Raw genomic sequence first — 22,465 nt, forward strand, 5'->3', positions numbered from 1 at the left:
CCCCTTGCCTGAGGCGGATCTACAGACTTCAGCACACCAGAACCACCACCCAGATAACCCCAGGATCACCACCAAAGAGCCTACTCTACTCCCAGTATACCTACCGTCACAGGCGCCTAGGATATTGACAGTAAGTAACCTCTTTCACTGAACCTTGATTATCTCAGAGGTACAACTCTGTGTCTTGCTTGATCTGCCTTTTCTTCTTGCTTTGCCTCCTCCTTGATCACAGGGCTGTCCCTTCAATTCTACAGGCCTTTGCCTCTATCTTGATCACAGGGCTGTCCCTTATAATCACTTGGCCTTTGCCTCAAAATCTAGGTTGCAGGGCTGTCCCTCAGGTTTCCCATTAAGAACCTTGACTGTCCAGAGAGAAGTCTAAAAAACTGTGGCTGGATTAAACTTATCTAATCCAGATACCCTCCTGAGAGGAAGCTGTAGCACTTCTAGCACAGATTAGCAGCACTCTTCTGAAGAGTAGCATTGCCAGTGGACGTGCATTCCCACTAGAATAACCTAGTACTTCTCTTCTATCTTAGCCTGCTTGGTTTCTTTCTCTCTCTTTCTCTTTTTCTCTTACAGTTGTATTTTCTTTATCCCAAGAAATCAAACTGTTGTCCCCCATTTCTTGTGTCCTGCTGTCACTATAGAGACTCAGGCTCACAATGAATATGACAATGATGAAGTCCACGGTGAGTTTTTTTTTTCTTTTCTGCTTATTCAACATTGTTTGTCATAACTAAACAAGTACTGGGCTTTTTTTGCTACCTACTCAGATGATATATTTGATCCGCAACTCTCCCCCAACAAGAGCCAAGCCACGCAGCCAGAGGAAAAGAAAAAAGGTCCTGTTTATACCGAACCCGAAGACTATGAGTTATGTCGCGCCTGGGTTCAGGTATCCAAAGATCCCGCCGTTGGAACCAATCAAGAAGGAAGCACTTTCTGGGAACAAATTTCGACCGTGTATCACAAAGCTATGCCTCATCCAATCCGACCAGCCAACAGCTTGAAAAAGCAATGGAGCAAAAACGTGCAGCCCGCAATAAACAAATTCCGTGGTTGTGTTAGTCAGGTTGAACAGTTCTACCAGAGTGGTGCATCTGTCGAGGACCAGTTAAAATGAGCTCTTCGACTTTACACCAAGGACCAGCATACTCACTTCAAACATTTGCGTTGCTAAAATCTCCTTGTTAAAAGCCCTAAGTGGACCGATTACTGTCGTGATAACAAAAAGAAAGCCAAAGTTTCTAAGAAAAAGAGAGCCGCAAGTCCTACTAGCAATCCCCCACCATTGAATGCATCCAAATCAACTGCAGCAAAAAATCCCGCACCATCCAATGCTGTTTCAGAGTTTGATGGTACTGGTACCAATCCTTCAATACTTGAGCGACCAATTGGAAAAAAAAAGGCAAAGTTACTCAACCAAATAGCAACCAAAGACCAAGAATGGAAAGTCAACGTTGCTGATGCTCAAAATAAGATTGCATCCAAATCCAAACAATTCAACGACATCATGAACAGCAATTCACTTTCCCTCGAGCGCATTGCACAAAATGGAGAACCCATGGCACAAAATGCAGAGACTGCTTCTGAGCTATCCATCATGAATAAGAATCTTGCTGGGCTTGACGACGAGCAACAGGAGTACTATAGGTTGAAGAGAAGGGAGATTCTCCGATCTCTGCGTGAGAAAGACAAATCCACATGAATCTCTCTACCTGTACTTGGTCTCAATCACTGTTGTGTTTTCTGTCTATTGTGCATGATCACTTTTTTTCTTTTGCTCTTGATCACTTGTTTTTCTTGTCTCTAAAACTATTGCTTTCAATTGCTAGTTTTTGGCCTTGATAAACCTCCATTGACCTTGAAAACTCTCTATTAGCGTTGATAACTTGTCTTTCCTATCTTGATTGCTCTCAATATCTCACTCAATCAATCACTCATTGTTTTATTGCAATTTTCTTAGTATTAAAGCAAGAAAACTATCTAAGGAGAAACAAACTAGCTAACTGAGATGACAAACTAGCTAGCTGAGATGAACTAGCTAACAAGAAATGAAGATATAAATTCAAGATAATATTGATAAGGAACTTATTGATAGAGTCAAGGTTCTTCTTCAAGTCAACCTTTGATCTCCCATTGATGTCTAACTATATTGCTGCGGAGCTGAAAATGTGTGCTCAAGTCTCTCATTGAATGATAGTTTTTGATGAAATCGGAAAAGTAAATTGATGAGCCATCTCTTGAGATGTCGACCTCCGTGATGATTGCACCAGTAGGGTTCTTGTCAAAGGTATATTTCAAGTAAGTCCCAGCTTGTTCATCCTCCACAATCATGTTGTGGAGGATGACACACGCCTTCATGATGTTTGCGAGGTTGTGATGCTTCCATCCTCGGGCTGGGCGAGCAACAACGGCAAATCGACTTTGAAGTGCCCCAAATGCACGCTCCACATCTTTGCGTCAGGCTTCTTGGAGCTTTACAAAGTGTTTCTGGTTGGCTCCCTGGGCCTGCAAGAACGTCTTCACAAAGGTTGCCCAGTCTGGATAGATTCCATCGGCGAGGTAGTACCCTTGCTGGTAGTTGTGTCCGTTGATTGTGTATTCACATTGCGGTGCCTGACCATTCAAGAGATTCTCAAATAGTGGTGAAGTATCAAGGACGTTTATGTCGTTGTGAGAGCCTGGTAAGCCAAAGTAGGCATGCCAGATCCATATATCTTGTGATGCAACTGCCTCAAGAATGACTGTTGGTCCCTGAAAATGATAGTACAAGGTCAGCATGGTACATCTACCCCACCTTTGCTGTGGGGCCCTTTGAAGCTGATAAGCCTTCATGGCACTATATTTCCACTGGAAAGATTTGCCATGATACTAGGGCAATTCAATCGCATGTGTAGTATAGACCATGAATGCAAATCCTACATTCAAAGGAACCCAATCCATCAAAGCAGTCGGTGAGGGACCATAAGGAAAAAGAAAGTTAATACTTTTTCTTTTCCTTGAAATGCTCCCGCCCAGCCGGATGGGCAGTTCTTCCACTCCCAGTGCATACAATCGAGTGATCCAAGCATGCCTGGGAAGCCTCGGTCAGCACCTTTGGAGAGGAGTCGCTCCAAGTCGGCAGTTGTTGGGTGTTGAAGATATTCCGCCGAGTAGATAGCAACAATATCGTTGCAAAATCTGTCCATACACTCTTGAGACGTGGACTCTGAAAGCTGTAAGTATTCGTTGTTGCAGTCGGCAGCGGCTCCGTATGCAAGAATTTGCAAAGCTGCTGTTATCTTGACAAGGGGCCTCACTCCAGGTTTTCCCAACGTGTCGGCCCTGAGCTTAAAGTAGGCATTGAAGTTTTCAACAGCGTCGGCAATCTTCAAGAAGAGGGACTTTCCCATACGAAAACGTCGCCAGAATACTACTTTGTTGTAGAAAGGTCGCAGGCAAAAGTAATGACCAAAGAGTCTCTGGTAGGCTCCTTCAAAGTTGCGTGGACGGTTGGGCAGTTTACCTGGTTTTGATCCACCATGTGAAGGGAAAATGTTGTCCTCATCTTCATTGTCATTGAGCAGAATCGGAATGACTTGAAGAGCTGCATTTACAGTGGTTCTGAGCCTTGCCACTAGTTGCCTTTGTCAGATTAATATCTGCAATACAGCAGGGTTGAGTACGCCTGGGTCGTTTTCCTCGTTCTCCATGGTGATTTTGTGTTTCCATTTGCTTGCTATACGTTTGGTTCCTGGGATTGTTGAGTAGGGGGAATTGGGGGTACAGCCTTTCACAAGACCCAGGTCCTAATTTTAGGACCTTGCAGTGTGAAAACGATTTTGGGCGGGGGACTATAACTGCGCCGCAGTCGCGCAAGTTGGGGATTTAGTCCCTCAGATAGTCCCGTGCGGTGGAGATGCTCTAATGCTTTGCACCCTGAAGGTTGCCAGGGCCCTGCGCCTGGGCAGGCACAATGCTGGCCTGTACACACTCATCTGGGTGGTTAGTCAGCTCGAGGGCCTAAAGAGGGGGCTATGTCTACTCACATCTCTTCTTGATGACCGGTCTGACTGGTCATCGAGGGGACTCACCTCAATGACTGGCAAAGACCGCTGATTGAGAGGACTGACAGCTGTTGATGACCGGTCTGTACTGGTCATCAAGGGGACTCACATCTCCTCTTGATGACCAGTCTTTGCCGGTCATTGAGGGGACTCGCATCTCCTCTCAATGACCGGTCTGACCGGTCATCAAGGGGACCACCTCCTGATGACCGGTTAGACCGGTCATCAAGGACTCACCACCTCTCAATGGCCGGTCAGACCGGTCATTGAGGGGACTCACCACCTCTCGATGACCGGTACAGACCGGTCATTGAGAGGACTCGCAGCTCTCAATGACTGGCTTGTGCCGGTCATCGTGGGGACTCACATCTCCTCTCAATGACCGGTCTTTGCCGGTCATCGAGGGGACTCACCACCTCTCAATGGCCGGTCAGACCGGTCATCAAGGGGACTCACCACCTCTTGATGACCGGCACAGACCGGTCATTGAGAGGACTCACAGCTCTCAATGACCGGCTTGTGACGGTCATTGTGGGGACTAACAGCTGTCGATGACCGGTCTTTGCCGGTCATCGAGGGGACTCACATCTCCTCTTGATGACTAGTCAGACCGGTCATCAAGAGTAGATGTGAGAATGTGACTCCCCCACCCATCACTTCAGGTCGCATGGTCCCTTCCCCTGCCGTACTGCTTGCGAGTCAAAGGCCTAACTTAACTAAGTCCCTCTATTGGGGGGGGGGACGCCGTCCAGGGACCCTCCAAAGGAGGGACTTGTACACTAAGTGGACCCCGCGGCTTGGCAACTCGGCCTTTTCCAAGCCTGTTCAGCTTCATCACATCACATTATGTGATTGAGTTGTAGGGGAACAAAATATGCACAACATCTAGGAGAATCTTCCCACCTATTGTGCTATTTTTAGGGATATTTAATGACAGTGAAATGTCTTTTTTTGCAACTTCATTAGTTGACTATATCCCGTATCACACATGTTGCACTGTACAGAATCTGAAATACATGAAGTTACAACTCTGATTGCAGCTCAACAAGAGGTGTTGAGGATGGGAAAAAATGATGGAAAGATAGCGACAGCTTGGGCCGCCCCAGAAATGTAAACAATATCAAAAATGGTGCAGAGGCTCATGAGTGAGATTGATTCTAAAAAAGTCCCCACCAAAAGTCATAATTCTCTCAGGCTGCGGGGTCCACATAGCGCATAAGTCCCTCCTTCAGAGGTTGCTTTGCTCCAAGGAGGAGGGAATTAGCTAAGCTAGGTTGAAGGCCCCCTCCCAAACTGACAGACATCCCACAGGTAACCTGAAACAGTGAAGTGAATACAGTTCCTTTGAGGCAAAAAGTGACACATCAGTCTGCTTTTTTTGCATAGCTCTGACAGGTGTATGTACAGAGGATGAAAATCAGAGGCAACTTTGCTTTTTTTGATGATGATTGCAATCTGTGAGACAATGCCCCTAGGGACCCACATCTTACTCATTATGAGGCCTTCTTGCTAGCTGATTTCTTGACCATTAAGGTGGGGTGATATATAACAAAACAAATACTGATAGATGCGCAGGCTTCTTGCCTGTTCATGTACATTGAGCAAACCTGACATGCCAAAAAAATATATTTTTGCAAGTCCCTCATTTGCAGGCGGGCACTTTGCGCCCAGGAGGGACTGAGTTAAGTCCATCCCCCTCTGACCAAACACCCTTGCCCCTGCACAGAGCAACTGGAAAGTGTCAATGGCAATCCCTGCCGCACCCACTCCAGATGCTTCTCCCTGGGGCCCTCCTCCCGGCAACGTTGATCAAACTCCAGATGGACTGGGTCACACAACCAGACAGCGGGGATCATGGAGAGAGATTGCTTGGATATGGAAGAGTATGAAGTGATTAGATGAATCATAATCAAAGTGTCCTTGGATTTTTTTAATCATTTTTGCTATAAATTAATCAGTCTCACAAAAACATTGTGGCTTGACTTATTCAGATTAAGACTTGTGCAATCCATTTTTTTTTTGCATGAAATTGATTTGAATGAGAAATTTGGATTTTTTGCATGCATGGGATGCAATGGAGTGTGTGTTCCTTAGCAGGGAATGGGGGATACTTCACAACAGCCCACTTAGCCAGATTTAAAATCATTTTTGCCTATCTAATATGGCTAGCCTGTTAAGGGAAGGGGTGATTGAAAGTGGCGGAAGGGCTATTGAATTTGCAGCGGCAAAGCCGCCTTGGCCTCTAGTATACACAAATCCTTTGTGAAGATTACAAAGATCTGATTGCTCAGAAACTTCCAATTAGGTGCAGATCACTTATTTTGTAAAAGTTTGTTGACAATGATGTAAAATTGAACTTTGAAACCTACTAAGTTTTGGAGCTCACAATTAACAAGCTACAGCACTACTGAGGATGTTAAACAGCTCCAAATTCAGACCAGAAGTGAAAACTGCACAACCACTCAGCTAAAAAACTTATTGTGAAACTTACTAGCAATATTGAATGGTGTGGAAATAAAGGTTGGTCTTGGTAGTAAATATCCAAGTCCTTCTTCTAGAAGAATGTTTTCCTGGCTTGAGTGATTATCAATGACATCTGCTCTGCATTACTATTTTCTACTAATCTTCAGTACTCCACAATGAGCCTGATCTTTACTGTAATAATCCACATGTGAGCCTGAGTCTCTATAGTGACAACAGGACAAAAGAAAAAGGGGGGCAATATTTGGATTTCTTTGGATAAAGAAAATACAAATATAAGAGAGAGAGAAACTGAGCAGAGTCAAGAAGAGCAGATACTCAAGGTTATTCTGGTGGGTACCAACAGTGGGTAGTTACAATAATGGTAACGGCATTGTAACGGTACCGTATTGGTTTTTGGTGGGTTACTGTTGGGTGCAATACGATATTTTTTTGCGTCAGAGGTTATAATTTTATTCAATACAATAGCAGGAGATGTGTTTATTAATTTTTACTGGTAACAAAATCTATGTACGCAAGAAGGATTTGGCATTCAAGCGCCCACATTCTTCTTGGGTGCAGAAACCAGAGCTGCCAATGCTCTTCCCGCCTCCTCAAAGTCACCGGTGAGAGGGAATTGCTCCCTCAACCACATCAAGCTGCTGACACAGCGAGCGGGGGTTGAAAATAACCTAACCAATTCCTCATTTGGTTAAATCTCCATAGTTACTAATCCTCCAGAAAAATGATAAATGCTCTTACATACCTTACTGATTGGGTTGGGATGATGAGCACACCCCAACTGTGTTTGCCCGTGCACCTTGTGAATTATTTCCTAAGTTGAAGCTCCCCAAGGAGAGCCTCACTTTCATAGAGGCCCATATAATGGCCAGCTTGCCCCTCTGTTAACTGTCATCCCACTTCTGCTGTTTCATTTCCTAGCATCACCCCCAGCTGCTTCCCCATCTTAGTGTTATTCAGGCCCGGTGCCTCCCTTGATTTTCCAGCTTTGTTTGCAACCCTCCATTTTTCAGCTTTTTTTATTCTTGTTTGTGACACAAGCTACATACCTCGTTTTGCATATTTTGCCATAATTTTGAGCTTCTACTTTATCATCACAGCACCGCAAAACTTTGCACTTCCCCAATTTTCCCCCTCTTGACTCCGCACAAGTTTCCCTCTCTTGACCGCTCTCAACCCCTTTCACCATCTTTCGCCCAACTTTCTCCTCTCAGCGCCCCTTGAGTCGACTCTGTCCGCCCAATCTCTTTGATTCCTGTCTCTCCGCTTCTCCCACCAACAAAAAGCCAATCCAATAAATTTTGCCATCCTAATCCCCAACCATGACAGAAACCTACCCCTTCATTGCCAACATCGAAGACCTTGTACCCAAACCCACCACCTCAGAGGTGCCAGCCCCCTACGGCACAAAAGCCCACCTCTCTGCAATGCAAATGGTCCAATGGCTAAATGGTGTAGCCCCGTCATTCCCACAACACCCATTCTGCTTCTCCATACCCGGTCATTCTATGTGGGACGCATATGATTTTGTCAAGAAGATGCAGGAGACGGTGCGATGGACCCGCCAGAACGGATACGGCAATTATAAAGCTATTGCCGCTGCCGCTGCCTCTTCATCTCAGAAAGCCGGCCGCCCACCAGAGTACCACTTCAAGATCTTTTACACCTGTCCTTGCAGTGGCCACCATGAAGCACCCCTCAATTCCCGCAAAGAAGCATCTGATAGAAAGTGTGGCTGCAAAGCCAGGTTCGAGATTTCACACCACCTTGCTACGAACACCATGAGAGTCAAGTGGCATTGGAAGCACAGCCACAAACTCAATACTCTCAAGGACATGCAGGCCACCCGTCTTCCTGTCTCTGTGCACCAGTGGGTTGTTGACCGTTTCAATTTGGGCATTGGATGGAAGGGGATTCAAAAGCTCCTGTTGGCCCCGGACCTCAACACAGTAAGACAAATTTCTTTTTTCTGATTGGACAAAAAAAGACACTGATTCCATCTTTTGACACATCATCAGCTTTGCAAGACCATCTATGCTGCCCCCGAGGGCCGGCGCATTATGTACAACCTTGTTCACAATCTCATTCGCACCCAACTTATTGATCCAAACGTCTTCACCTCCTTGGCCCTCTGGCAATCTCACCTCAACGGGCTTGGGTGGTACACTTTTGCCCCGGCACTTGTGGACTCCAAAATGTTTCTCTTTGCGCTCCAGTCCCCATGGCAACGCGAGATGATGCTTGCGCACGGGACCACCATGCTGTTTGTTGACGCAATTCACAACGCGGTCAGCAACCGTTTCCTTTAAGGTAATCGGAAGGCCAGCCTCTATACCATCATGATCCGCAATCCGGTCACAGGCAAAGGATTGCTGGTCTGCTGGGCTTTCACGGGATCACTTGCAATGTCAGTGGCCCAATCTCTCATTCTTCCTTGACTTGCAGCCCGCTAATCTCTTCTTGGTTTTTAATACAACGCTTTAGTGAACCCTTGGAACAGATTCTCAGGTGGTTACGGTCCTCATCTGGGCTGGTCCCTCATGCTGTCATGAGTGACTGTGCATTGGCAATCAAAACAGCTGTTTCCTCATGCTTTTGCAACCTTGGGGACGGAGCACCAAGGCACTATTGGTGCTACTTCCACTTCATGAAAGCCTTCATGGCAAAGGCAAGATTATATTTGGGTCAACATTCAGCCGAGGCGATCAGTGACTTCCAAAATCTGATGCATGCAAAAACGTTCCCGAAAAGTCAAGCAATCATATTCCTCAGCAAATGGCGCAAAATTAACAAGCCCTTTGTGTTGGAATTTCACATCTCTGTCACTCACTTCTTTCCTGTCTCTTCCCTGTCACTCCCTTTTCTCCTGCCAGTTGCATATGCAAATACCATCTTCTGCCCACATTTTGTCCCCCCAATGTAATAGCTTAAATATCCGCTCAGATAGATAGAAATAGAAGCATCAGTTCCTGCGCCTTTTCCCTGAGACCCTCGAGTCTCTTGTAGTAAGAGCATTTTTCCCTCTCACAAGCTAGCAGCCTAGCCCTCTTTGAGGGCTTCCTTGTTTTGTGTTTCCGCCTCGAGCTTTTTTCCTCAGGCTTGTTTTTCGCTCTTCCCATTGGCTCTGAGTCCAAAATTCTTCACTTTGCAAAGTACGTAGACTCACAGTGGTACACGCATATCAAACATTGGTCAATGTTCTACAGAGTTGTAAGTGCTACATTTTTCTCTTGGCTGTTTAATACCATAAAATCTGACTAGAGAATCTTTTGTCACAAAGACCGCTCACCAGAATATGCACACCAACAATTACACCAAAGCATGGCACCTCGTACTCAAGACCAAATTCATTCCCCCACCCGAGCGTCGTCAAATCAATGAGCTGATTCAAATCCTCTGTGATGTTGTTGAACCTCACTTCAGCCACGGGTTCTACCAGGTGGATACTGGATTCCGCAAGCAAGTGGCAAATTTATACCAGGAACAATCAAAGACCTGGGCAAACAGATACACAAGGGAACATTTGGCAGTGATTGGTGCCAATGTTCAAAAGTTTGCAACACATGTTAGTAATATTTTTCATTGCGCATGGAATTGATGTACACAATGTCTAATTGCAATCACTACAGTTTGTTGTCTCTTCTTTCTCATCCCCGGGCTCACAATTCTACCAAGTTAATTACGAGGCAGCGGTTGGGCATTCAAAAGTGCGCCTAATCAACTGCTCTTGCAATCATTTCACTTGAGTCGGCAGCGGTTGTTTGCACATGTACTACCTCGCCCAAGAGCACCAAATGTTGGTCGTCAAGTGGGCGCCTACCAGCCATCATGTCATTGACCCAATACATATTGATAGTGACTCGGAAGTTGAGGTCGTCCAGACCGCACAACCAGTAGGCCACAAGGGAAGCAACTCAGGTGTCCTCTCGCCTTGTGAAACAACTGGTCCTAAGCGCAGCCGACTTGAATCATCACCTTTCCCTGCTTTCAGCGCTTCACACCCGAGCCTATGTGTTTGACCGCATGACCTGCCAACTGCGAGTACTAGTAACCCTACCCACCCTGGCAATGCTCTCCCGACCCCGTTGAACCACAATCTTTATCAACAGACATTCGACAAACCTCACTTCAGGGGAGAAGTTGGCAGAGTACTTACCTCACCAATGAACACCCTCAAGCAAGCCATTGAAGCACTGAAGAAGAAGAAGGCAAGGTCCTAAATGGCTGATGCCACACCGCCCGCAATCATGAACCAATTCCAAGGGGTATGCCATACCCTTTTGCAAATGGTGGAAGAGCGATTGCCGGGACTATCTCAGACGCTTCCACCGGTCCATAATGGGATCAAAGACACATCTTGGCTGAGTAACGCGGAGGTTTAGGTAATGATCCTTCAGATGCAGGAGGGTGCGCTGGCAGCTTTGAAGAAAACCTATGGCTTGTTGAGGGTCGACAATCACTCAAAGGCGTTCGTTGCAAATTCAAGTGAGTTATTGGTGGGGTCGTTCAGAGAGGAATGTTTTCAGGTTGTTGGCGTAATTGAGGAGGCGAAGCTTTTGGCCGCAAGGGTTCAGGTGCGATAAACGGATTTGAGGCAATGAAGATGTGGGTGGATAAACAACTGTCAGAGGGTGTGATGAAGAGTGTCTACCAGATTTTTGAACGGATGGAAGCCATGCAAGGAGGGGGTTTCTACAGATGGGCGTTATGGAGCTCCGTCTGGTGCTAGGACGGCAGCAGCGCTGGGAGTGGAAAAGGTGTTGTGAGACTGCCCTCTCGGATGGTCCAGAAATGAGTCGTGAGGATTCGAAGTGATAGCTGGGGGGAAGTGGTTTTGAGGTAACGTCGAGCTGTGGAGTCTCGACAGCGGGTGTTGGTTTGGATGCGTGAGGATTCTGGAAGGGACTGGGGGATCGGATGAAGGACTCGGACTCGGGATTCTTGATGATGATCAAAAAGGTGATGCCCTTATTCTTGGATCAGAATGGCATACCGCTCCCTTCCTCCAAGTTCTGCAAACTTGGACTCAGGGAGGCAACCTGTCACATGAATTTCATCACATCCTCTGTGCGCTACGCGCGCACAGACAACAAAACAGAAGAGAGAAAGAAAGAAGAGAACAAAAAAAAAAAACAAAGAAAACACAACACAAAAGAAAGGAGGAAACAGAAAGATGAGAAAGAAAGAGAACAACCAGGACCAGAGAGGAAGAATAAGATGAAATGGAAATCACAAACAAAACACAGAATAAATCCACAGCAGATGCTGTGTTAGGACCAAGAAGGATGGAAGGGAAGTGGGTGAGAGGGGAGACAGTAGAAATAAAAGAAAGAAGTTTGGGGATGGGAATGGAAAAGTGGGGGGGGGGAAGAATTTGAAGGATAAGAAAGGGATGGGGAAAGGGGAAGTTCTTGAGGATCTTGAAGTCTTGAGGATGAGTGAGAATCTTGATGGTTGCTTTTAGATCTTGATGCTTGCTGAGTATCTTGCTGATCTTGATGGTGGTGGCAGCAGACTGCTTCTGACTAGCTGACAACCAAATGGGTCACCACATCCACCCACCACTTGGAGTCTGTCCCCAGACTCCTTTGATCCTCCATGCGGCAAGAGAGAGGTAGATAGATCTGAACAGAAAATAGAAACAGAGGTCCCATGGGCGGCTCACGGCAGTGGCTAAAGTAATGCTTACGACTAATGGTAGTAGAACCCAAGGTGCATACTAAGGAGGGGGACTTACTTTTAGTCACCAATGCCCCCACGTGAAAAGACTCTCTTGAACGGATCTGCTGCAACATCTACAGCTTCCAAATGAAACAAGACTAGTTTATCCTCATTGCGGAGGCTGATTGGAGACGGAAGTGAGGATAGACACTTGTCAGACTTGTGTATGGATTGAGGGGAATCATCGCAGAGGGTCATGGAATCCAGATCAAAAATTGGCAAAAGAGGATGATCGGTGGAATCGGATGATAAACGGAGGGAACAAGATGAATTAAATCCCAGTGCTAAATCTTCAAACACTAGGGGAGGCAGCTGATAGTTGTTGGTGGGAGGATTAATGATCAAAGGAGTCGCTAGTTTAACCTCATCTTGGAGGCGGTCGGACAGGGTTGAACGCTCTGCTGATGGTCGGAGCTGGCTACTAGAACAGCGATTGGGATCTGGATCGGAAGATCTCGAGACTTGAGAATTGTCTTGGTACGAACTGTGAAACACCAGATGGCAGCTGTGAGCTAGGAGGCCGATGATGGGAAGCCGAGACAAAAGAGAAACGAGAAACGGAGCGACTTATGCACCTGTGAAACAGATGGCAGCTGTGAGCTAGGAGGCCGATGATGGGAGGCCGAGACAAAAGAGAAACGAGAAACAGAGCAACTTATGCACCTATTCGGGTGCGTGAGGAGAGAGACAGGAACGGATGAGTGAATTGCATGGTGAGCATAAGAAAAGAGAAAGACAGAGAAGAAAACATCATAGGGAAGAGAAAGAAGAAGAAGAAGCAAAAAGATACCTGTGAAACACCAGATGGCAGCTGTGAGCTAGGAGGCCGATGATGGGAGGCCGAGACAAAAGAGAAACGAGAAACGGAGCGACTTATGCACCTATTCGGGTGCGTGAGGAGAGAGACAGGAACGGATGAGTGAATGAGAAAAGAGAGACGGAGCCGCTACAACTATCAGACTAGATACAACAGCTAAACCTAATCTAATGATGAACAGAGTTGAGCGGATCCGCACGCTCGCCCGCCTTGCCGCAGTAGCCCCACGCCCTTCTCTGGCCTGTAACGCCACACGAACTAACAAGTGAGAACCCCCTTGAATCAGGGATTTGATCTTGAAAGTCGGAACATTTGACCAGCTTGACTGGCACCGCTGCAGGAGGCGCGACGGCAACGGGGGCAGATATCGATGATTTTCTCTTAGAAAGTTTGGACACAGAAAGACCAGGTTCCATGATCTCAGAGATCTTCTTCAGGATGGAGTCTATTGCCTGCCTAGATGGGGTTCAAGACGGTGGAGGAGCATGATCACATAATGCGACTCCGGGATGACTAGGCTCAGAGGCGAGTGACTTGCAGATTGATCGACAAGGATGAGGCTGGGAAACCGGGGGATCTTTGCAGGGCTGTGACGCTTCGTGCTTCTTCCTAGCAGATATGTGTCTTGGAGATGGTGGTAACGGAACAGCAGGCGAGTACCATGGCTGGAGGGCGCCACAACCAGTCCTGAAAGGTGCTGAAACAGAGCTACTTGATGGTTGAGAATCATTAAAAGAGGCCACCACTCGGCGGATCGGGCGGCTGCGATCGAAGGGAATGAGCGCGCCGTTGGGGAGGAAAAAGTTGCTCCCTTGCTGCTCGAACAGACCGTCATCCCTGTCTTTCTGAAGCTCCAGACATCCGGCAGTACCATGACGCTTCCGGTGACAATAAAAACAGGTCATGGCAGGTCGATCAGCCGGGTTCTGAGCCAAGTCTCTCTTCAAGTATTGTTCCAACGACTGGAACATCCTAATAAGCTCGTCAATTGAGTGGGCCGGTACCGGGGCAGAAGTAGCTGGGGTCGGTTTCTGATCCTTGCTCAACTTCTTCATGATCTCGTTCGAGGCTTGGAACGGTGGAGCTACGGGGACCGCTGATCGAGAGTCCTCGAATGTTAAGGTGATCTGACCCTCCATGACCTCCTCAACCGCAGCTTTGAGGACCTTGAACTCAGGGAGCCTTCCTCGATTGTCCAGGGTGACTACCATAGATTTATCCTTGATCAACTGCGCCCGAATCCGCTCCTGAATACTGAACGAGAAACATTGATAGAACTCTTTTCTGATCTCCTCCACCGAATCAATATGTTTCTTCGCGACGAGATATGACTGAAGCGGGCCCCAGGTTTTGCGAAACTCCTGATAGTCGGCGACCGACGATACACCACCCTTAGCCTGCCAGGTCAACACCAGCGCCTCCAAGTCGCGCTGAGTGTACAGCGCCGTATCGAGTTTGCCCCAGTGAGAGATCATGGCGGCCTTGAGTTTGGTCCAGTCAGGCGGCTTGTAGCCATCGAGTGTGCTGAGAATCGTGCGCGTCTCTCCCAATTCAACAAAAGAGCCGACCTGACAAGCCTTGGCATAATCCGACGCTCCGTCTAGCTCCGCGGCTAGCTCATAATCGTCCAGAAACTGCTCGACGTCGGATCCGCTGAACTTCAAAGCCTTATCTTGAGGATTAATCTTGACCATCTTCCCTTGAGGAGGATCCGCGGTGACATTGGCCATGGCGAGGGAGGATCTGAAGAAAGAAACAAGCGGAAATCGAGGAGGTGGCTCACAGCGGTGGCGATGATGCTTTGATGATGAAGTAGTGCTTCGGAGGTGCTGCTGATTTGAAAGGGACTTACTTTTGCACCTTCAATGCCCTGCCGCTGAGCACCTAAAAAATCAGAAAGAGAAGACGAGGCCTGAAACGAGGGCTAGTTTGTATCCGAGCTTCCTTTAGGCCTCTGATCGAGAGAATGGAGACTTGGTGCTTTTGCAGAGAACTCTGGCCCGTCCGACAGCAAGATACCCCCACCGGGGAGGTGTGCAAGCTGGAAGATGCCGATCCTTCGAGTGGGAAGAGGCCGTACAGGCTTGATTGTTGATGTTTGTGACTAGGGTGAGTCCTCAGGCAAGGGTCTGGATCTTGAAACAAGCTAACGGGTCCGATTGTTCGCCAAGCGCGCTCGAGATCAGTCAATTTGAGTGATAATCAAGGAGAAGCACTTTCAGCTCTCCTTCCAAAGAGGATCAAGATTGAGGCAAAAGAAAAGAACCCAAAAATCAAAATAGAAATAACCGCCAAGCGCCTCAAAACCACAGTGCGAGACTGTAAATCTTGAGGTTGCTGGTTCGATACCGGCTCGGGGGACCAAATATGGAGCTCCGTCCGGTGCTAGGCCGGCGGCAGCGCTGGGAGGGGAAAAGGTGTCTTGAGACTGCCCTCTTGGATGGTCCAGAAATGAGTTGTGAGGATTCGAAGTGATAGCTGGGGGGAAGTGGTTTTGAGGTAACGTCGAGCTGTGGAGTCTCGACAGCGGGTGTTGGTTTGGATGCGTGAGGATTCTGGAAGGGACTGGGGGATCGGATGAAGGACTCGGACTCGGGATTCTTGATGATGATCAAAAAGGTGATGCCCTTATTCTTGGATCAGAATGGCATACCGCTCCCTTCCTCCAAGTTCTGCAAACTTGGACTCAGGGAGGCGACCTGTCACATGAATTTCATCACATCCTCTGGACAACAAAACAGAAGAGAGAAAGAAAGAAGAGAACAAAAAAAAAAAAAAAAGAAAACACAACACAAAAGAAAGGAGGAAACAGAAAGATGAGAAAGAAAGAGAACAACCAGGACCAGAGAGGAAGAATAAGATGAAATGGAAATCACAAACAAAACACAGAATAAATCCACAGCAGATGCTGTGTTAGGACCAAGAAGGATGGAAGGGAAGTGGGTGAGAGGGGAGACAGTAGAAATAAAAGAAAGAAGTTTGGGGATGGGAATGGAAAAGTGGGGGGGGGGAAAGAATTTGAAGGATAAGAAAGGGATGGGGAAAGGGGAAGTTCTTGAGGATCTTGAAGTCTTGAGGATGAGTGAGAATCTTGATGGTTGCTTTTAGATCTTGATGCTTGCTGAGTATCTTGCTGATCTTGATGGTGGTGGCAGCAGACTGCTTCTGACTAGCTGACAACCAAATGGGTCACCACAGCATAAATGGAGGAGGGGGAAAGGAGGATCCCTTATAAGTGATGTGTCTCCATCTAGGTAACTGCGACTTTGCTCACTGAAGGGTAGAGTTTGGTTGGCAATGTCAATTACACTCTGGCACATTTTTATTTTTTGTTTCCTATGCTCCTCCCTCGTAATCATTTCATTCTTTGCTGCTCTTTGTTACATCACAACTCAATTAACTTTATGTAACAAGAGATTGTTTTTTTAATTATACTTTTTTTTTGCACTTCGGCGCAAATCTGCAACTGTAATTGGTTAGGTTACATTTGGGAATGCCATAGCAAGACATGATTGAAGGGAGTAGGCCACCTCGCCTACTGCTGCAAACATCAGAAGCAGCCAAAAATAATCACTCAACTGTGCATGAACTCCCCAAGCAACCAAGGTATGCGCAGGCCATGCAAGAGAGTGCCGGATAGGTGGTGCCGTTGGCCTTCCACCACCTCAACGGAGTGGATTTGTTGTGTATTTCCTTGTTGGTGAAGGTCAGATCCACTTTGAGGAATGTCTTGACCTTGTTTTTGTGTGGAGTTGCGGGCTTCTGAGCCATAGAAGATGCCAGGCAAGCCATGAGCGAGGATGGCTCTGTCTCCAAGTCCAGTGGTTCTTCAATGAGGGTGACCTCTGCTTCAGGGTTGTCCAATGTTGAGACAGAGACACCTGGTTTTTCCTTGTACTCCTTGAATCTGCAATTGAGGAGTTCAACACACTCCTTGACCTCGGCACTGTCCAGTCCAAACACAAGTTTGAAGATATGTATCCGGTAGCACGGATGCAGAATAGTCGCCAGTTGGAGTGTCTCACACGCCATGGCTTTGGCCAAGTACTTCTCCACGCGCACCAGCATTGAGCAGTACATTGGATACAGCATGTCCGACTCTTTTGACCGGTCCACTTTTCCAGAGAGCTGCTCCTTAAGCTCTAGATATTTTGGTATCACATGCGCGCCGGTCCCCTGATTTCCTTCCATGTGTAATGTTAGTTTGACAAAGACCTGTTGATGTTTTTTGTGTCAGTATAATAGCAGAGCAATTATGTTTAGTATGAAACCCACATACCTCAAGCTTGCGATTCAAGTTGTCAATATTTTTCCAATCCTGAGGAGAAAACAGTACATCATTGAATATTCCAGCTTTGTTCTGCTGTTGATCTTCCTTAAGAAGTTGGTCAATTACTTCTCTGGCATCAATGGCTTTGCGGTGGCTTTTGTATTTTATGTTCCATCAGATGCCGTAACCGGCAATCAATGGCGCTACCTTTATGCCTAATTTTGCTGCCATACAATCAAAACTGCCTTGCTGAGCAGCAGATCAGGTGATCTGTTTGATCACTGTATCAAGCTTGTTGATGAGTACTTGAATATTGCTAGTCTTCTTGTGCTTTTTGGTAGCTGCTGCAGTGGCAGGTTGATTGCCATTGAGAGCATTGTGAGAGTTGCCGGTATCAGTATCAGAGAGTTCATCATTCGTAGTTGCTTTCAGAAGCACAATCATCTATGAGGGAAGGTGTGAGGGCCGGTGATTCTGAAGGAGCCGCTAATCCAGCCGCGCCATTGAGATCTTCCTCAGCCTCCTCGGAGATTCTCCCCAGAATGGGGAAGAATCCTAAGACAGACTCCTTTGTTTTTTCTGGAGGAAGAGTTTTTAGTGATAACGCATTGAGGCCAGCTTGTGACAGAAGCACCAGATGTGCATAGTCATTGGATCCCATGAGTCTGTGTTTGGCGGCTCATTGGCATATAACAAGCTATGTATACATTTTGTCGGCCATGGTGTTGTTGTTGGAGCCAGAGTCGGTAGTCTGCGCCAACATCTTTTGAAATAACTTCTTCTTGTTGAGGAGGCTTGCAATGGGCCGCGCAAGCAAATTACCATAATGTTCCCATGGAATAATTTTAAGAGTCAAATGTTGGACTGTATACTCCCAGTCCAAATTGATGTAAGCCACTGAGGCACCAATGAAGGCAAACCGGTTCCCCTTTGTTGTCCATACATCATGGATCAGGGTGAACTTGGTGTTGAGGTTCTTCATCAAGAACCAACAGTGTCAGTTATACACTCATATTCACAAGAAGGAAGTGTAGAAAATTTACATTCAACTCATCAAAAACTGTCTTCTTGAGCATTGAGTACAACTTTTTGGACTCATCAGCCAACCACCTTTGACCGTATAGAAAAGCCTTTGGATTTGTGTACTGAAAGGCCGCACAAAGTGTTGGGTCTTCAATCCAAGACCATGGCAGCGCCTGTCAGATCTTCCAGATCATTATCAATTGGTTTAGAACCCAATTGACAAAGATCTGCTTGTTCTGAAGAAAACCGCTGATGGCGGGCTGCTTAGGATCACCCCCGCCATTGGCTTGGGCAAGATTGCACTCAGCCACTGAGAGAGGTAATTTTGCACCTCTCTTCTTTGCTTCATCTTGCCTTGCGCAGCCGTGGCTCTTCTTTTTGGACTGATTGGAACCATCACAATGTACCTTCAATTTCCCTTTAGAAGTCGCATGCGCACAATAAATTTCTCCGCACCATTTACATTGATAATTTATCGGAGTGTTTATCTTGTCGTTTTTCTTTTGAAACGGCTCTTCAAAGTAATCCAAGATATTGTCATACTCTTTTTCTATTTTTTTTTTAGCTTCCCTCAGACCAATCTCAATCGACGCATCTGTATCCTGACTGAAGTCATGGGCTTTGCCGTTTGATTTCAACTAACAACCACGCAGTAAATATTGTCAACATGATTTTTAAGGTAAGATCACCCTTCTACACGCACCTTTTCCTGCCCCGGTGAGCTCTTGTTAGTTGTCTTCTTCGGCTTTGTTTTTTTTTGACAATAATAGCAGGGGAGGCTTCCGTTGCAGACAACTCCTCTTCAATCACCATTTTCTTCTTTGGCCTAACCCTGGGGCCCGGGGCTGTTGAAGCGCCAGATTCCGAAGAAGGGGCCGCCATCTTTCTAGCTGGTTTGGTCAATTTGAGCCGGGAGTCAGAGCCAGTTGGGACCATGCCTGGTTTGACAGTCACAGAAGAAGCTCAATTGGAGTGACGGAGTTGAGACTGGTCCGTCGTGTATCTGCTGGCATTCGCGTCTTTGGTACTATTAGTTTGATTGTTTGATTTTGGTGGCATTGTTGATGAGTTTGATTGAAATAGGCAATGGCAAAAATGAAGTTCAAACAGCAAATACAAGGCTTTTTGAGAATCAAATGACTACAGACTTTTTTGAGAGATCCTGTTGGGTAATAGACTTTATCCTGGACAGTTATTCACGATGCATTCCATTAAACTGCAGGGGTGACACTGAAACTCAGGGGGGTACAGGGGTCAAACGCGTTACAGGGCGCTACCACGCGTTGCAGCGCGTTTTGTTACTGCATCCTCAGCCCAAAAAACATTTTGCCCTTGTTACGTTACCCCCCAACCACAGAAACAGCCGTTACTGCTAACGGTAATGGTCCATTTAGATAACGGGGGTCAATTCAATACAAAATTGGGCCCAATATCATATTAAATCATATTGACCCAGTGTTGTGGGTACTAACTTCCACTGGCAATGCTACCACCTTAAGGGAGTGCTGCCAAGCTGTGCTGAAGAATGCAACAGCCTCCTGTCACCAAAGAAACGTGGAGGGCTCCTGGATTAGACAAGTTTAATCCAGCAACAATTTTTCAGCTTCCTTCTGGATAGTCAAGGTTCTTTAAAGGGAAACCTATGTGGTTTGTTTCTTACAAAAACCACAGAAAAAGAAGGATGTAATGCAGCAGAATCCTTTGGTTGATGAAGTCAAGACAGGTGCAGACCTGTGATCAAAGATGGGGCAAAGGCCAGCAAAAAGGAGAGCAATCAAGCAGACACAGAGTTGTACCTCTGAGATAAACAAGGTTCAGTGAAAGAGGTTACTTACTGTCAATATCCTAGGCGCCTGTGACGGTAGGTATACTGGGAGTGTTGTAAACTCTTTGGTGGTGATCCTGGGGTTATCTGGGGTGTGGTTCTGGTGTGCTGAAGTCTGTAGATCCTCTTCAGGCAAGGGGGATCCTGACATCAAAAATTTTCACAGTTTGTGTATGTAATTACATATGTATATGTGATTTGGCACTCCTGGTAGCGCTTACACGTCACAACTGCGCATGCGCGCCACAACTCAAGAGCTCAGGGAAGGAGTAGAGTTACAAAGAAATGATAAGTTGTAACTAGGTTTAAAATTGCATGGGGAAACAGAATATGAAGTCAAAACAAGGTTATCCCTTAATATGGAAAAGATATGAAGTAATTCATATGTAAAAAGGTAGACAAGGCAGCTTTTAGGTCAGCTGTGTTGACTCTAAGGCTGACACCACAGGTGGTAAAGCTCTGCACTCTGCAAGCACTAATTCCGCAATAGCAAGTAGAATAAGGGTCATGTAAAACTCTTCTGATACTTGAATTACCATCTATAAGTGTGATTACAATGATAAGTAGTAAGATGATGAAAAAGGAAGAGAAGAGAAAATGTAAACCATTTTTCCCCTCCTCCCCTCCACACTTGTCTGCCTCTTTTCCCACCTGATTCCACGCTATGAAACGTTCCCACACTGTTCCACCATCTTTGCCCAACATCTGTATGGTGAACTCCTCTCCAACACTTGACCTCCCATGTCCTCTGGTTAGCCCCTGACAGTCAGTCTCTCACCAGTGCCCCACCCCAGTTCCACCCGCTGGTGGAACCCTGCCGTGCTGCTGCTATCCAGTCCATGCCTTTGGTATTCCACAGTCAAGCTCTAGCTCTCTGCTTTGGTCTGCCTATCTGGTCTGACCTCCTGCAATCCACAATCTGTGAGTTGTCCTGCCCTGTGATTTCCATTTGTGCAGCTTTCCACATGCATTTGATTATGCTTTCTGATGTCACCATCCACTATGAAAAAAACTCAAGAAACTGGTGTCAGTTGACATGCAGCATACTTGAGTTCAGTCTCCCTTAGAACAAGCTTCATACAAAATGAATCCCAGGGTGGTGCACCCTGGAATATTTGGAATTTACTCAACGGTTCAGGCTAAGCAGTATGTTGAGACTCTGCTTAGCCACACTAACTTTGGAGATGCTCAGCTGGCACAGCAGTGGCACCTAAGTACATACACTACCAGTGCCCTTGTCAACTGGGAGGCATCCCTCCAGCAAACACACAAGGCCTTAAGCTTGACATACACCCGGGAGGGATCCCTCCTGGAAAACTGCTTCATGCACCAGTTGTCCGGGAGGAATCCCTCCCAGACTACAGATACATACAACGTCCATACAGCAGTCGTCCGGGAGGGATCTCTCCCGGACGACTGCTTCATACACCAGTTGTCTGGGAGGAATCCCTCCCGGACGACAGATACATAAAGAGTCGCCCGGGAGGGATCCCTCCTGGCCGACTGCTTCATACACCAGCCGTCCGGGAGGGATCCCTCCCAGATGGCGGCCCCATACAACAGTTGCCCGGGAGGGATCCCTCCCGGACAACTGCTTCATACACCAATTGTCCGGGAGGAATCCCTCCCGGACAACAGATACACACAAGAGTCGCCCGGGAGGGACCCCTCCTGGCCAACTACTTCGTACAACAGCCGTCCGGAAGGGATCCCTCCCGGACGACGGCCCCATACAACAGTCGCCCGGGAGGGATCCCTCCCGGACGACTGCTTCATACACCAGTTGTCCGGGAGGAATCCCTCCCGGACGACAGATACATACAAGAGTCGCCCGGGAGGGATCCCTCCTGGCCAACTGCTTCGTACAACAGTGGTTCAAGAGGGATCCCTCCCAGGAGACTCTTGCATGTATCTGTCAACCGGGAGGGATCCCTCCCGGGCGACTGCTGCATGGGGCCGTCGCTCGGGAGGGATCCCTCCTGGACGGCTGGTGTATGAAGCAGTCGGCCAGGAGGGATCCCTCCCGGGCGACTCTTGTATGTATCTGTCGTCTGGGAGGGATTCCTCCCTGACAACTGGTGTATGAAGCAGTCGTCTGGGAGGGATCCCTCCCGGGGGACTGTTGTATGGGGCCGTCGTTCGGGAGGGATCCCTCCTGGACAACTGGTGTATGAAGCAGTCGGCCAGGAGGGATCCCTCCCGGACGACATTTGTATGGAGCAGTTGTCCGGCAGGTGACAACTGTTATGCAAGGCCATCGTCCTGGAGGGATCTCT

The sequence above is a fragment of the Puccinia triticina genome, chromosome 14A (genome assembly GCF_026914185.1).
Source record: "Puccinia triticina chromosome 14A, complete sequence".
Lineage (NCBI taxonomy): Eukaryota > Fungi > Basidiomycota > Pucciniomycetes > Pucciniales > Pucciniaceae > Puccinia > Puccinia triticina.